Source organism: Lynx canadensis, chromosome C2, assembly GCF_007474595.2.
Source record: "Lynx canadensis isolate LIC74 chromosome C2, mLynCan4.pri.v2, whole genome shotgun sequence".
NCBI classification, from domain to species: domain Eukaryota; kingdom Metazoa; phylum Chordata; class Mammalia; order Carnivora; family Felidae; genus Lynx; species Lynx canadensis.
This window is the reverse complement of record NC_044311.2, coordinates 149,705,376-149,718,846: the sequence shown is the minus strand read 5'-3', so window position 1 is coordinate 149,718,846 and position 13,471 is coordinate 149,705,376.

Here is a 13,471-nt window from a genome sequence, read left to right as displayed (position 1 = left end):
AAACGATTATAGCGCTTCGTTCTTGTGATTGGTGTGAGGGTCGAGTGAGTTAGGATCATAAAAGCACTTAGAGCAGCGCTTGCGAACGGGAGCGTTTGATCATTGCCGTTACGTTCTCCAGCGAGGGGAGGCAGACAGTCCTCTCAAACCAACACAGCCGTGTGCTTGTTGAGGTCCTCCTGGATAACCGGAGTGGCACCAGGCACCGTCAGAAGTGCCCACCTCGCTTTGCTGGAGGCAGATAACGTGGGCAGAGGTGGGAGGAGGACCGGTCTCCAGCCTTGCCTTAGAGGAAGCGCTGTTGACTCCCTCAGCTCGTCGGACATTTGCGATGCTCGAGGCAAGCCGGGGCAGGAATGGGGCCTGGGGTCTTTCTGGAAAGCCAGGTGAAGGTCCGATTCCTGAGTCAAATGAAGAGGTCAACGCGGTTTGGTCACTGCTCCTCTCCTCTTCTCCATCCCCGGTTTTCCAGCCCCTGGCCCTCCTAGGTGTGGACAGTGGAGTGGTTGGGGGTCACAACTGTGGTGCTGCGAGTGCCAGGGAGGCGGCCGGGAGGAGGCAGATCCTGGCAGGCGCTGCCTGCCTGCTCCGCACCGCCCCTCCTCCCCCCCACTCCTTCCTGTCCTCTGGGCAGTGTGCCTGAGCACAGAGCTTGGGGATTGGTCATCCCTGGGAGATGGGATAAGCTAGTGTGGTGGCTCCTCCTCCTCCTCCTCCTCCTCTGCCTCTTCTTCTTCCTCTTCCCCTCTTCTCCTCCTCCTCCTCCTCCCCCCTCCTTCTTCTATTTTTTTTTGTTGTAAGGAACTCCCCATGAAGTAGAACGTCCTAACCATTTGCGAGTGGGTAGTACATGCGCATATTGTGGAACAGACCTCTAGAACTTTTTCATCTTTTCTCACTTGAAACTCTAGACCCCTCGAACAACTCCCTGTTCACCCCTCTCCCCCAGCCCCTCATAACCATGTTCTACTTTCTGTGTCTACACCTTTATCCACTTGAGGGACCTCATCAAAGCGGAATCACTCAGCGGTGGTCTTTGTACGATCGGCTTATTTCAATCAGCATGATGTCTTCAAGGTTCATCTGTGTTGTAGTGCATGATGGGGCCCCCTTTTTTTAGCCCGGCGGGGCGCCTGGGTGGCTCAGTGGGTCAAACATCTGACTTCGGCTCAGGTCATGATCTCGGGGTTCGTGAGTTCGAGCCCCGCGTCAAGCTCTTTGCTCTCAGCACCGAGCCTGCTCGCTTCAGATGCTGTGTCCCTCTCTCTGCCCGCCCCAGCTCATGCACACGCGCTGTCTCTCTCTCTGGCAGTAATATTGCATTGTATGTATACACCACGTTTTCTCCTCTTGGCTATTGTGAATGATGCTGTAGCGAACGTGGGCGTACACATTCTACTGCTTTCTAGAAGCAGAATTGTTGCAGAAACCGTCTGGCCCAGTTCGCTTGCACATGAGGAGATTAAGGCCTCTGACTGGTCATACTGCCTGTTGATGCCTGAACTGGAATACAATCAAGTCTTCAAATTCCTAGTTTAATTTCCTCTCTCCTACATTATTTTCTTTTTAAGTTTATTTATTTTTGAGAGAAAGAGCACAAGAGGGGGAGGGGCAGAGAGAGAGGAAGACGGAGAATCCCGAGCAGCCTCCGCATTAATAGCAGCGAGTCTGATGCGGGGCTCAAACTCCCGAACCGCGAGATCGTGACCTGAGCCGAAGTCGGACACTCGAGTGACTGAACCACCCAGGCGCCCTCTCTGCCACGTTACTGTCCTGACCAGTACCGAGGGGAGTGCCACTAACCGGTCCACTCATGTCTTATTTCTATTAAACTACCCAAAAGTATCCTATCTTTTTCCAGCTTTACTGAGCTATGACGGACATAGAACATTTTTTTTATGATATGAATAGTTAATTGTGTTATTCATTTTTCTTTACACAAAACAGCATATTTTTGTTGTTTTGCCAGCTTTATTGAGGTATGACGGACAAATAAAAGTTGTCTAGATTTAGGCTGTACGGTGAGATTTTTTTTTTTAAGGTACACAACATGACAATTTAATATGCATCCACACTGTGAAATGATTACCACAGTCAAGTTAATTAACACATTCGTCACCTCACATGGTAGCCTCTTGTTTTAAAATCTCTAGCATGTGTAAGGTTCTGCTAAGCCCTCTACACTGTAGTCACTTATTTAGTCCTTCATATTGTATTACCCATTTACATCTCTTACGTTGTCTCATTTACTCCTTACGCCAATCTATAGTTAAGCACCATTCTTATGCCCATTTTACAGGTAAGGAAACTGAGGTACATAGTGCAATAAACTTGCCAGGTACTGTGTTAAAGACTCTACACCAGTGGCTATCGAGCAGCAGTGATTTCGTGCCCCCATTCCCCCGAGGGCACATTTGACAATGTCTGGAGACATTTTTTGGTTGTCAACATGATGTTGGGAATTTTGCTACTGGTATCTAGTGGGTAGAGACCGGGGACGCTGCTAAACATTCTACAATGTACAGGACAGTCCCCCAGTCCTACCCCAGCCAAGAATTACCCAGCTGAAAATGTCACTAGTGCCCAGGCTGAAAACCCCCACTGTATACAGGTGGTCTTCTTTAATCCCTACAACAACCCTGGTGAGAACATTGAGGCTCACAGGGGTGAACTCATCCACCCAAGTTCTCAACTGTTCAGGGGCAGAGCTGGGGTTTGAAGCTGTGTGTGTCTAGTTCCTAAGCCAGTGCTCTTACCTACACAGGTGGACTGCTTCAAAGGCATTGGTACTGTCATTACGCTTCAAGGATGGAGAAGAGGCTTGAGTTGGGAAGTCGGATGCTGGAGCACTGTTACCAAGGTGTGACTATCGCAGTGGGTGAAGTGCAATTTGGGGTCTCGTGTGGGAGCACAATGTTGAGCTTGGGGAAGTGTGTTCCTTTGAGACCAAGGACAGGGCACATCAGCACTAAGCACCTTCTGACAGGGGGAGGACATCCCATAAATGGATTTGGTGCAAATTCATTCGTCCATCCATTCATCCATCCATCCATCCGTCCATCCATCCATCCATTCCATGTTCATTGAGCCTTGACCCTGTGCTCGGTGCTGGTGATATGATGGCAAAGGAGACGACCAGTTTGCTGCCTCCACTGAACATATATTCAAGTGGAAAGATGGACCATATGCCAATCGACAAACACATAGATTAAATCGATTGTGAGTAGCACCTTGAAGAAGGTAAAGATAATAGGTGGGTAGATATTTTGCATGGGGAATTAGGGAGGCCTTCCCGAGGTGGGGTCACATAGACAACATGAAGGCTGGGAAGGAGCCAGGAGAATATGGCTTCAGGCAGCAGGAATGTGAAGATAGAGATCATGAGGTCAGAATAAACTCGAAATGTTCTAGGATAATATACAGGGCTATTCAAAGTACCTGTCTGTGACTGTGCCAGGCTATGACCTGTCAGGAGCTTACACCGGAGTGCACAGTAACGTGATGCTTGGCTCACTGAGAAAGTCTTGCTGTCAATGAAACGTCAGCAGAATCTAGTGGTGTGTTTTAATGATGTAGCTGGTCCACGCTCGGGCCCAAACCCCTCACCTCGTCACAGGTTACATTTTGGGGAGGGTAGCTGGTCTGAACGCCACACGGTGAGCAGTCCTGAAGGAGCAGGTGCTGATGGTATTCCAAACAGACCCCCCAGTTGATCCGGGCAGTCATGGCTTCCCGTGTCTTCCTAAGAGTGTTCTCCAGCCCCGGACGGGCACCTGACAGAGCACTGGGAAGTTCCATCTCCAGAGCCATGCTCGCCAGTGAGCGATGGGACACGGTGGATAAACCCCCCACGTTCCTTGCTCTGAGCTGGGATGACTCTGAGGCATGTCCACACAGAGGGCCCCCGGCAGAGCTGAGCCCCAGTTGTGCACAGAAGGAATCCCCTCATTCGTGTACCCTGTTCCCACTCCCTCACCACGCTTCCTGGGATCTTCTCTCAAATTATCTACTTGAACCAAAATCCTTGTCTTGAGGACTGCTTCTGGGAAAACCCTAATAGAGAGCATGGCTGAACCACCATGCATAAAGGGCAAATGCTGGTCGTGGAGATCAGAGAGCTGTGAGGGCAGATCATGCAGGGCTTTGTTGACCATGGTAAGAAACTTGGAGTCTGCTCTAAGCATGTGGGGAGCTACTGAGGGGCCAAAGCAGGGGAGGGATGTCACACGATCCGTTTGTAATGCAGAAAGCTCCTTGGGTTGTCATTTGCGTAATGGATTGCATAGGAGTCAAAGCAGGGACCAGTTTGGAAGCTGTTTGCAGCTATCTGGGGAAGAGCTGATGGTAGCTAAGGGACGGTGGTACAGATGGGGGCACATGTAGAAGTTTGAGAACTATTTTGGACAATAAACCCACAAGACTTGATGGCAGGTGGACAATGGAGGCAAAGGAGAGTCAAGTTTGACACCTTGGTTACTTGATACCCAGATTGAGGGAGCTGGGGGGGCATTTTGCCACAAAAAGCACTCCAGAAGACTGACATACAGTTTTGTGTAAGTTTTTTTTTAACGTTTAGTTTTGAGAGAGAGAGAGAGACAGAGACAGAGAGAGAGAGAGAGAGCGTTAGCGTGGGAGGGGCAGAGAGAGGGAGACACAGGTATCTGAACTGTCAGCACAGAGCCTGACGTGGGGCTTGACCTCACAAACTATAAGATAGCGACCTGAGCCAAAGTTGGATGCTCAACTGACTGAGCCAGCCAGGTGCCCCTAGTTTTGTGTAAGTTTAAAGTATAAAACATAATGATTTGATGTATGTAGGTACTGTGAAATGATCACCATACTAAGTTTAATTAACATCCATCACTGTACCTAGTTACAAACATTTTTTCTAGTGATGAAAATTTTACCACCCACTTTCCTAGCAACTTCAAATACATAATACAGTATTGCTGACTGTAGTCACCATGCTGTGCACGACATCCCCAAGGCTTGTTCATCTTATAACTGGAAGTTTGTACCTTTTGACCACCTTTACCCAATCTGTCCTCTGTGTGTGTGTGTGTATGTGTGTGTGTTTTAGATTCCACATTTAAATGCGATCATAGAGTGTTTGCCTTTTTCTGTCTGACTTACTTTGTTACTTAGCATAATGTCTTCAAATTTTATCCATGTTGTCACAAACAGCAGGATTTCCTTCTTCTTGTGGTTGAATGATAATCCATCGTGTATATACTGCTCTCTCTTTATCCATCTGTCTGTCTGTGGACACTTAGGTTGTGTCCATGTCTTGGCTATGATAAATAACGCTGTAATAAACATGGGAATGCAGCTATCTTGTGATTCCATTTCCCATATACCCAGAAGTAGAATTGCTGGATCAGATGGTAGTTCTATATTTAATTATTTTTTTAAAGTTTTATTTATATAAGTAATCTCTACACCCCTTGTGGATCTTGAACTCATGACCCCAAGAGTCTCTTCTGACTGAGCCAGCCAGGCTCCCCTCTATTTTTAGTTTTTTTTTTTAATGTTTATTTATTATTTTTGAGAGACAGATGAAGTGTGAGCAGGGGAGGGGCAGAGAGAGAAGGAGACACAGAATCGGAAGCAGGGTCCAGGCTGTCAGCTGTCAGCACAGAGCCCAACGTGGAGCTCGAACTCACAGTGAGATCATGACCTGAGCCGAAGTTGGATACTCAACCTACTGAGCCACACAGGCACCCCCTACTTTTAGTTTTTAAAGGAACTTCCATACTATTTACTATAGTGGCTGCATCAACCTACATTCTTACCAGCAGTGAATAAGGGTTCCCCTTTCTCCACATCCTCACCAGCACTTTTTATCTCTTGTCTTTTTGATGATAATCATTCTAACCGGTGTGAGGTGATATCTCATGGTTTTGATTTGCATTTCCTGGGTGATGAGTGATGTTGAGCACCTTTTAATGTACCTGTTGTCCATTTATTTGCATATCTTCTTTGGAAAAATGTCTATTCAGATCCTTTGCCCATTTTTTAGTTGGATTATTTCGGCTTTTTTTTTTGTTTTTTTGTTTTTGCTATTGAGTTGTATGACTTTTTAATATATTTTTTATATTAATCTCTAATCAGGTATATATATGGCTTGCAAATATTTTTTCTCATTCTGTAAGTTGTCTTTTCATCTTGTTGATGGTTTTCTTTGCTGCACAGAAGACTTTTAATTTGATATAGTCTTACCTATTGGTTTTTTATATCCTATCAAAAAAATCATTGCCAAGACCCATGTCAAGGAGTTTTGTCCTACTTTTCTTCTGTTTTATGGTTTCTAGTCTTACACTTAAAATGTCTTCAATCCATTTTGAGTTAACTTTTGTGAGTGGTATAAGATAGGAGCCTAGTTTCATTTTTTTTCATGTGACTATCCAATTTTCCCCGCATCATTTTCTGAAGATAATGTCTTTTCTCCATTGAGCATTCTTGGCTCCTTCGTCAAATATGCTTGGGTGTGAGGGCTGTTCTTGAGGCCACCACGGTGGCTATCCCTGTGGTGCCCTGGAATTGGTTTCAGGCCTCTCTATTCAGAGGGACTCAGGGAAAAGGGGTGCTGCTTATACTTGTTGGGAACACTGTGGACTTGGAGGAAGACCTTCTCCCTGCAGTTGGTATGAACCAGTATCAGGGCTGTGTCTGAGAGGTTGGACTCCATGCCTGAAAAGGAATCAGCCATTTTAGGCTAGAAAAGTTTCCGGAAGACTGGGGATCTGTAGGACCCATCACACTCATGAGGCAGCTGAACTGGGAGATGATGGTCTTAGGGCCCTTAGCCCTGTCCTTGGGACCCACCTCACTGTTTGTTCTAGAGCAGTATCGCCAAGGTTAGAAAAACCGCCATTTTTGTACATTTCTGGTGAGTATGTAACACAATATTACCTCCTTGCAGAGGATTTAGTCCCTGTCTATGGAAATGAAGGACATGCACCCATTCCTGGAAGGGAAATTGTTGGGGGAATTGATCCTACAGATACCCTCCCTGGGGTACAGAATGACAGCAGGGCAAGGATGTTCTTTAAAAGCTCCCAGCCAAGTTGTTGCAAAGGTCACAAAATTATCCAGCAAGATGATAACGGTTGTAATGTTTCTAAGTGATACATTAAAGGTGTTTACCGTCATCAAAAGTACAAGTGTTTGATCTGAACACGACATGGCTGTGTCTGTAAACTTCAGTAATTCTTTTGGGTCCTGGTGTCTGTGTATGCAGTACTTGCTGGTAGACAGTGCCCTCTGGTGGTTTAGTGGCCAAACTACATGGCATCTGGATCCATTTCTGTGACCATCTTACAAAGTACCACAAGCTGGGGCTTGAAACAACAGAAAGGTATTTTCTCACGGTTCTGGAGAGCAGAAGTCCAATATCAAGGTGTTGACGGGGTCGTTCTCCCTCTTAAAACTCTAGCAAAGTATCCTTCCTTGCCTCTTCCAGCTTCAGGTGGTCGCTGGCTCTCCTTGGGATTCCTTGGTTTGTGGTTACATCATCCCAACCCCTGCCTTCTCTCCTGTGTCCTCCTCCTTTTTTGTAAAGACACCAGTCATTGGACTTAGGGCCCTCCCTGATCTAGCATGACCTCATCTTAACTAATTACATCTACAAAGACCCTTTTTATAAATAAGGCCACAGTGGACATGAATTCCGGGCGGGTGGGGGGGGGGACACTATTCAACCTCTTACAGAATCTTTAAAAGATCTTCTCCTCCCTGGCTTGTAAAATAGACAATGGCTAATCTGCTGAGTTCTTGCCCAGGGTCTGATGCTGTTTTCAGTACTTTGCACCATAACCCATTCCAGAGTCAAGTTTGGTGGAGACATTTTGAAAACAGATTTCAGGCACCTGGGTGGCTCAGTGGGTTGTGTCTGACTCTTGGTCTTGGCTCAGGTCATGATCTCTTGGTTTGTGAGATCTAGCCCTGTGGGGGCTCTGCACTGGCAATGTGGAGCCCATTTAGGATTCTCTCTCTCCCTCTTTCTCTGCTCCTCCTCTGCTCATGGTCTCTCTCTCTCAAAATAAATAAACGAAGAAGGAGAAGGAGAAGGAAGAGAAGGAGGAGGAGGAGGAGGAGGAGGAGGAGGAGGAGGAGGAGGAGGAGGAGGAGAAGAAGAAGAAGAAGAAGAAGAAGAAGAAGAAGAAGAAGAAGAAGAAGAAGAAAACAGACTTAAATCATCTAGATAGCCACATTGATTTTCTTTCATAGCTGTCTCCTGCTTTCTATACCTCTATGTTTCAACAGGTGATGGCTACACTCAATTATCAGCAGTCTATAAGAAGAAAAGATTCTTCAGCAATCAATTTCCAGACATCACATTCCTTGGAAAATAACTTTTGTGCTTCTGTCAAAAGATATATTTATCTTCTGCTATTTAGCAACTCTTCTTCTCTGAACCCTCCCCCCCTTTTTAAAAAAAAACAGCTTTATTGAGATAAAATTCACATACTGAACAATGTACCCATTTAAAGCATACAATTCAGTGGTTTTCAGTATGTTCAGAGAATTGAGTATGCATCACCATAAATTGAGAACATTTTCATTACCCCCAGAAAGAAGCCCAATACCCATTAGTAGTTACACCCATGCCCCCCAGCCCTGGGCAACCACTAATGTAATTTCTGTCTGTAGATTTGCCTATTATGGACTTTTAATTTGAATGGAACCATCAGATGTGTGGTCTTGTGACTGACTTCTTTCACTTAATATACTGTTTCAGGGTTCATTTGTGTTGTATTGACTTTTGAAGTTTAGCAAGTCTGGTTCTTGATAGGACTTTATAATGAACTTTGAGGTCATTGAAATATTTATCTCTTGAAGTATTAATTGAACATAATAAAGTGGATACAACAAAGATCTTATAGACGTATGGCTTTCAAAATCCATTTTTCAAAAGTATGTATAAATGTAATTATTTCATCAGTTTTTCAGAATTATATTTTATTTTTAAACTTTTAAATATTTATTTGTTTATTTATTATAGAGAGAGAGTGCAAGCGGGGGAGAGAGGAAGAGGGAGAGAGAGAGGGAGTCTTCAGCAGACTCCATGCTCAGCACGGAGCCCAATACATGGCTTGATCCCACAACCGAGGGTTGATGACCTGAGGAGCCAAAATCAAGGGTTGGACGCTCAACTGACAGAGCCATCCAGGTGTCCCAACTTTTTCAGAACTTTAAATAAAACATTTCAGTATTCTAACTTGCTCAGGTATGCTTAAATTTTTTAAAAAGTTGATTTGTTTTAAAGTGTTCTTAAGAAATGTCTGATGTAGGGGCACCTGGGTAGCTCAGTTGATTAAGCTCCCAACTTGATTGAGATCGAGCGCCTCATCAGGCTCCATGCTGACAGTGCAGAGCCTGCTTGGGATTGTTTCTCCTCCTCTCTGCCCCTTCCCTGCTTGCATGCCCGTGCTCGTACTCCTCCTCTCAAAAAAATAAAAAAAGAAAAGAAAAGAAAAGAAATGGCTGCTGTAAAACACATTTTTCTGAAATATCAAATCTGTGAAACCATATGTCTTCGATCCCATAAGTACTTTATATCTAAATAGAAGTTTATAGAGGTAGTACCCCTTACCAATTTTAATTTTAAATCAAAGCTGTGTATTAGTAACTTATTGTTGCATAACACATTACTCCAAAACACCATGGTCTAAATGAAGACACTTGTATTTTCTCAGTTTCCATGGAGCAGGAATTTGGGAGTGGCTTAGCTGGGTGGTTCTGGCTGAAGGTGTCTCTGGAGGTTACACTTGTGAGTTGGAGCTGCAGTCATGCAAAGGCTTTACTGGGGCTAGAGGATCCCTTCCCATATGACTGACTCATAGGCCTTGGTTTGGAGGCCTGGGTTTCTGGGCCAAGTGGACGCTTCCTAGGCAGCTTGAGTATCTTCAAGGTTGGCGGCTGGCTTCCTCCAGAGTGAGTGATCCAGAGAAAGTGAGAAAGAAGCCAAATGTCTTTTGTGGTCTAGGTCCACACGTCACATGTCATCGCTTTGCCCTGTTGCCTGGTCACACAGACACTCTGATCCACTGTGGGAGGAGCCTGCACAGGATATGAACAATAGGCAGGGCTCTCACGACAGTCTTGACTGGCTAAGCTGGGAAATCATCTGACTCCCCAGGCTGACACGGTCCAAAAATCATTTGAAGTGGCTCATGAAGCAGTAAAGATTAGGTCAGCTCTGTGTGTGTGTGTGTGTGTTTAATGTTTATTTCTTTTTGGAAGACAGAGACAAGCATGAGTGGGGGAGGGGCAGAGAGAGGGAGATACAGAATCTGAGGCGGGGTCCAGGCTCCCAGCTGTCAGCACAGAGCCCAACGCGGGGCTCGAACTCAGGAACCATGAGATCATGACCTGAGCTGAAGTCGGATGCTTAACCGACTGAGCCATCCAGGTACCCCTAAGTAAGTGTGTTTTTTAACTGTCATCTGAACACCTGAGCTTAAGGAAAATTGCATGGACCATGTGAACATATCTTTTGTATGTGTGTATACCTATATATGAACGTATATTGAAAAAGTTTGGATATTTAAAGCAAAAGTGCAGCCTTTGAAAGAGTTTAGAAATTGTGTACTAGCAATCACTAATGAGGCTGATAAAGTGAATCCTAAAAAAGAATTAGATGGGAGAGTAACATCTGTACATTCTTGAGGAGAGGCTTCACTGTTATTTTGTAATAAAACTATGCTATTCAATATGGTAGCCACCAACCAGATATGACTATCAAACACTTGAAATGTAACTAGTCTAAATAGAGATATCCCATAAATGTTAAAATTAATGACTTAGTTAAAAATTGTGAATTATCTTACCAGCCTTCTTCATACTCATTACATGTTGCAACGATGACATTTTTGGTTGTGTTGGGTTAAATACGTTAAAAGGAATTTTACCAGTTTCTTTTTACTTTAATGTAGCCCCTGCAAAATTTAGTTACATGTACTTGCATTTTTTTGTGACTCACATCTGGGGAGTGCTGATTTGGGATGGAAAATCTCAAATTTTGACTGGATATAAAATCCATGGGCAGTATCGCAAGAAAACACTAGTCGGAGAATACAAACAAAGGCTGCTAGAGTTAAAGAATGGATCATTTCCCTGAACTCTGCATTAAAGAGATTGAATTATCTGAAACCTGTTCATGGCAAGACCAGAGAATCTCTGGAAGACGGGGAAACACAGTCTCTTGTTACTGCCTACTTGTGCAAATGAAGTTGTCCATGAGGGTAACTCTGAAAAAAGGGGAAGAGATCATCTTTAGAAAGTCATCTTGATCTGGGATTGCATATACACCTGGTCCTCATTATTCATGAACCCCTGTTTGTCAATTGCCTACTCGCCAACCCCCAAATCACCACTCCCAAGGCTTTCACACCCATCGCAGATATGAACAGAGTGGCAAAGCATGTGAATCTTTCAAAGTGCAGGTACCCAGCTAAGGTCAAAAGAGTGACACTCTGTGTTCCTGTTTCTTCTCTCATACCTCATACAAGTGTCCTTTTTGTGGTTCATTCAGGGACATGGGGTTTTTTGTTTTGTTTCTTTTTTTAATTTCTGTGCTCTTCGTTGGCGATTCTGCTGTGGAAGTGGCCCGAGTGTAATATTTCTGTGCTTTTCGTTGGTGATTCTGCTGTTGGAAATGGCCCAAGTGTAGTGCGGAGGTGCTGTGTAGTTTCCTAAGCTTGGGAAGGCTGTGGTGTGCTTTATGGAGAAAATCCATGTTAGATAGTCTTCCTTCGGGCAAGAGTTTGTGAGGAAAGGCAAAATAATTGCCCCTCTGCCCTTCTGAGTCTTAGCCGAGACCCCTGAAATAACAGAGTAACAAGAGAAGACAAACCGAAGTGTATAAACAACGTCTACCTCACGTACACATGGGAGATACCCAGGGAACTATGAGTAACTCCCCGAGGTGGCTTAGATCTCAGGATTAAATGCCATCTTCGTTGGGGAAGGAGAGGGGAGGTAGGCCTCTCGGGGGACAGCAGATGGTTTTAGGAAAGCCAAAGGGACCCTCAGGAGACTTGATGAGGGTCTGATAGTTTGGGACATGGTGTATGTGGGTGCGGTGCCGACTTCTAGTCTCGTCTCCTGTGATGAGAGTCCATCTTCCTTGCTGAAGACACCCCCAGGAGGGGCTGGATGAGGACGGAGTTCCTTCTGGAGGAGATGTGTTCAGGCAGATGAGGAAGGTCATAGACTTCCCTGCATCTGCTGTTTTCCAGGGCCTTCAGCTCAAAGTAACCCATGTTGGGGTGGCATATTCTGCCACTCATCATGTTTTGGTGCTGTTGGCTGTGAGTTTGATGGTAATGAATGAACAACAGGATGCATCCAGAAAAAGGAAGAATAAATGTGCAGATCTGTATATAAGGCCGCTCTGGAAAGTGCTACAGTAACAACTATAGTGTGTGATGAAGCAGAGAAAATAGAAAGGGGGCTAAGTTTGTGGATTTAGGAGATGACTCCTTCCTGATTGATTGATTGATTTAGAGTGGAGGAGGGGCAGAGAGAGAATCCCAAGCAGGCTCCACACTGTCAGTGCAGAGCCCAACAGAAGGCTCCATCCAGGATCCATGAGATCATGACCTGAGCCAAAATCAAGTCAGATGCTGAACCAACTGAGCCACCCCGGTGCCCCTAGGAGATGACTATTTTAAGAAAAGAAAAACAATTAGAATTGTAGTGGAGAGGATTGTTGTGAGGCTGAAAACCAAAGAAACTTACAGTCATGTTACCTCGGATCAGGAGCACTGTTATACCCTTGGCTAGGACAGGCAAACTCACGCATCTCAAAATAAAAGGATTGCATGGAGGAGAGGTGTTCAGTGTTCATGAAACTGGCTTGTTTTGGGAGGGTGTTGGCAAATGAACCATGTAACACATGTGGCATCTCTGCTGAAAATGTTCTGACCAGAGACTTGCAGGAACCTAACCCTAAGTATTAGCAGTTCTGTAGTTACTAACGCACAGTTTGCAGGGAAACTCAATGGGAATTGACTGTCTCAAGCATACAGCCTGATGTTAAAATACTAATTGAAAAAAAAATCAATTTTCTCACTTAAAAACTTGAAGACTTTAGAAGTTTTATACTAATTAAATATTCAATATCCTCCTTAGCGTTTCGTGTTTTATTCTTGTAATTATGTAATATAAAGAAAATGCCATCACCTTTTCTATCAAGGCTCCACGTAAAAGGTCTCTGTGCCTCAGGCTCACTGCAGCGTGTTATATAAACATTAGCACGTCTGTGTGTGCTATCAAGTGAGAGAACTTGGGAATTACCACATTTCAGATTTATTTAGAACTCCTGTGAGACTCACACAGGCTAATGACCATCCTTAATAGAATGGTTAAAGACCCATATGATGGGATGCTTTGTAGCCGTTAATAAGAATACAACAGCTGGGACGCCTGGGTGGCTCAGTCAGTCAAGCGTTCGGCTCTTGAATTT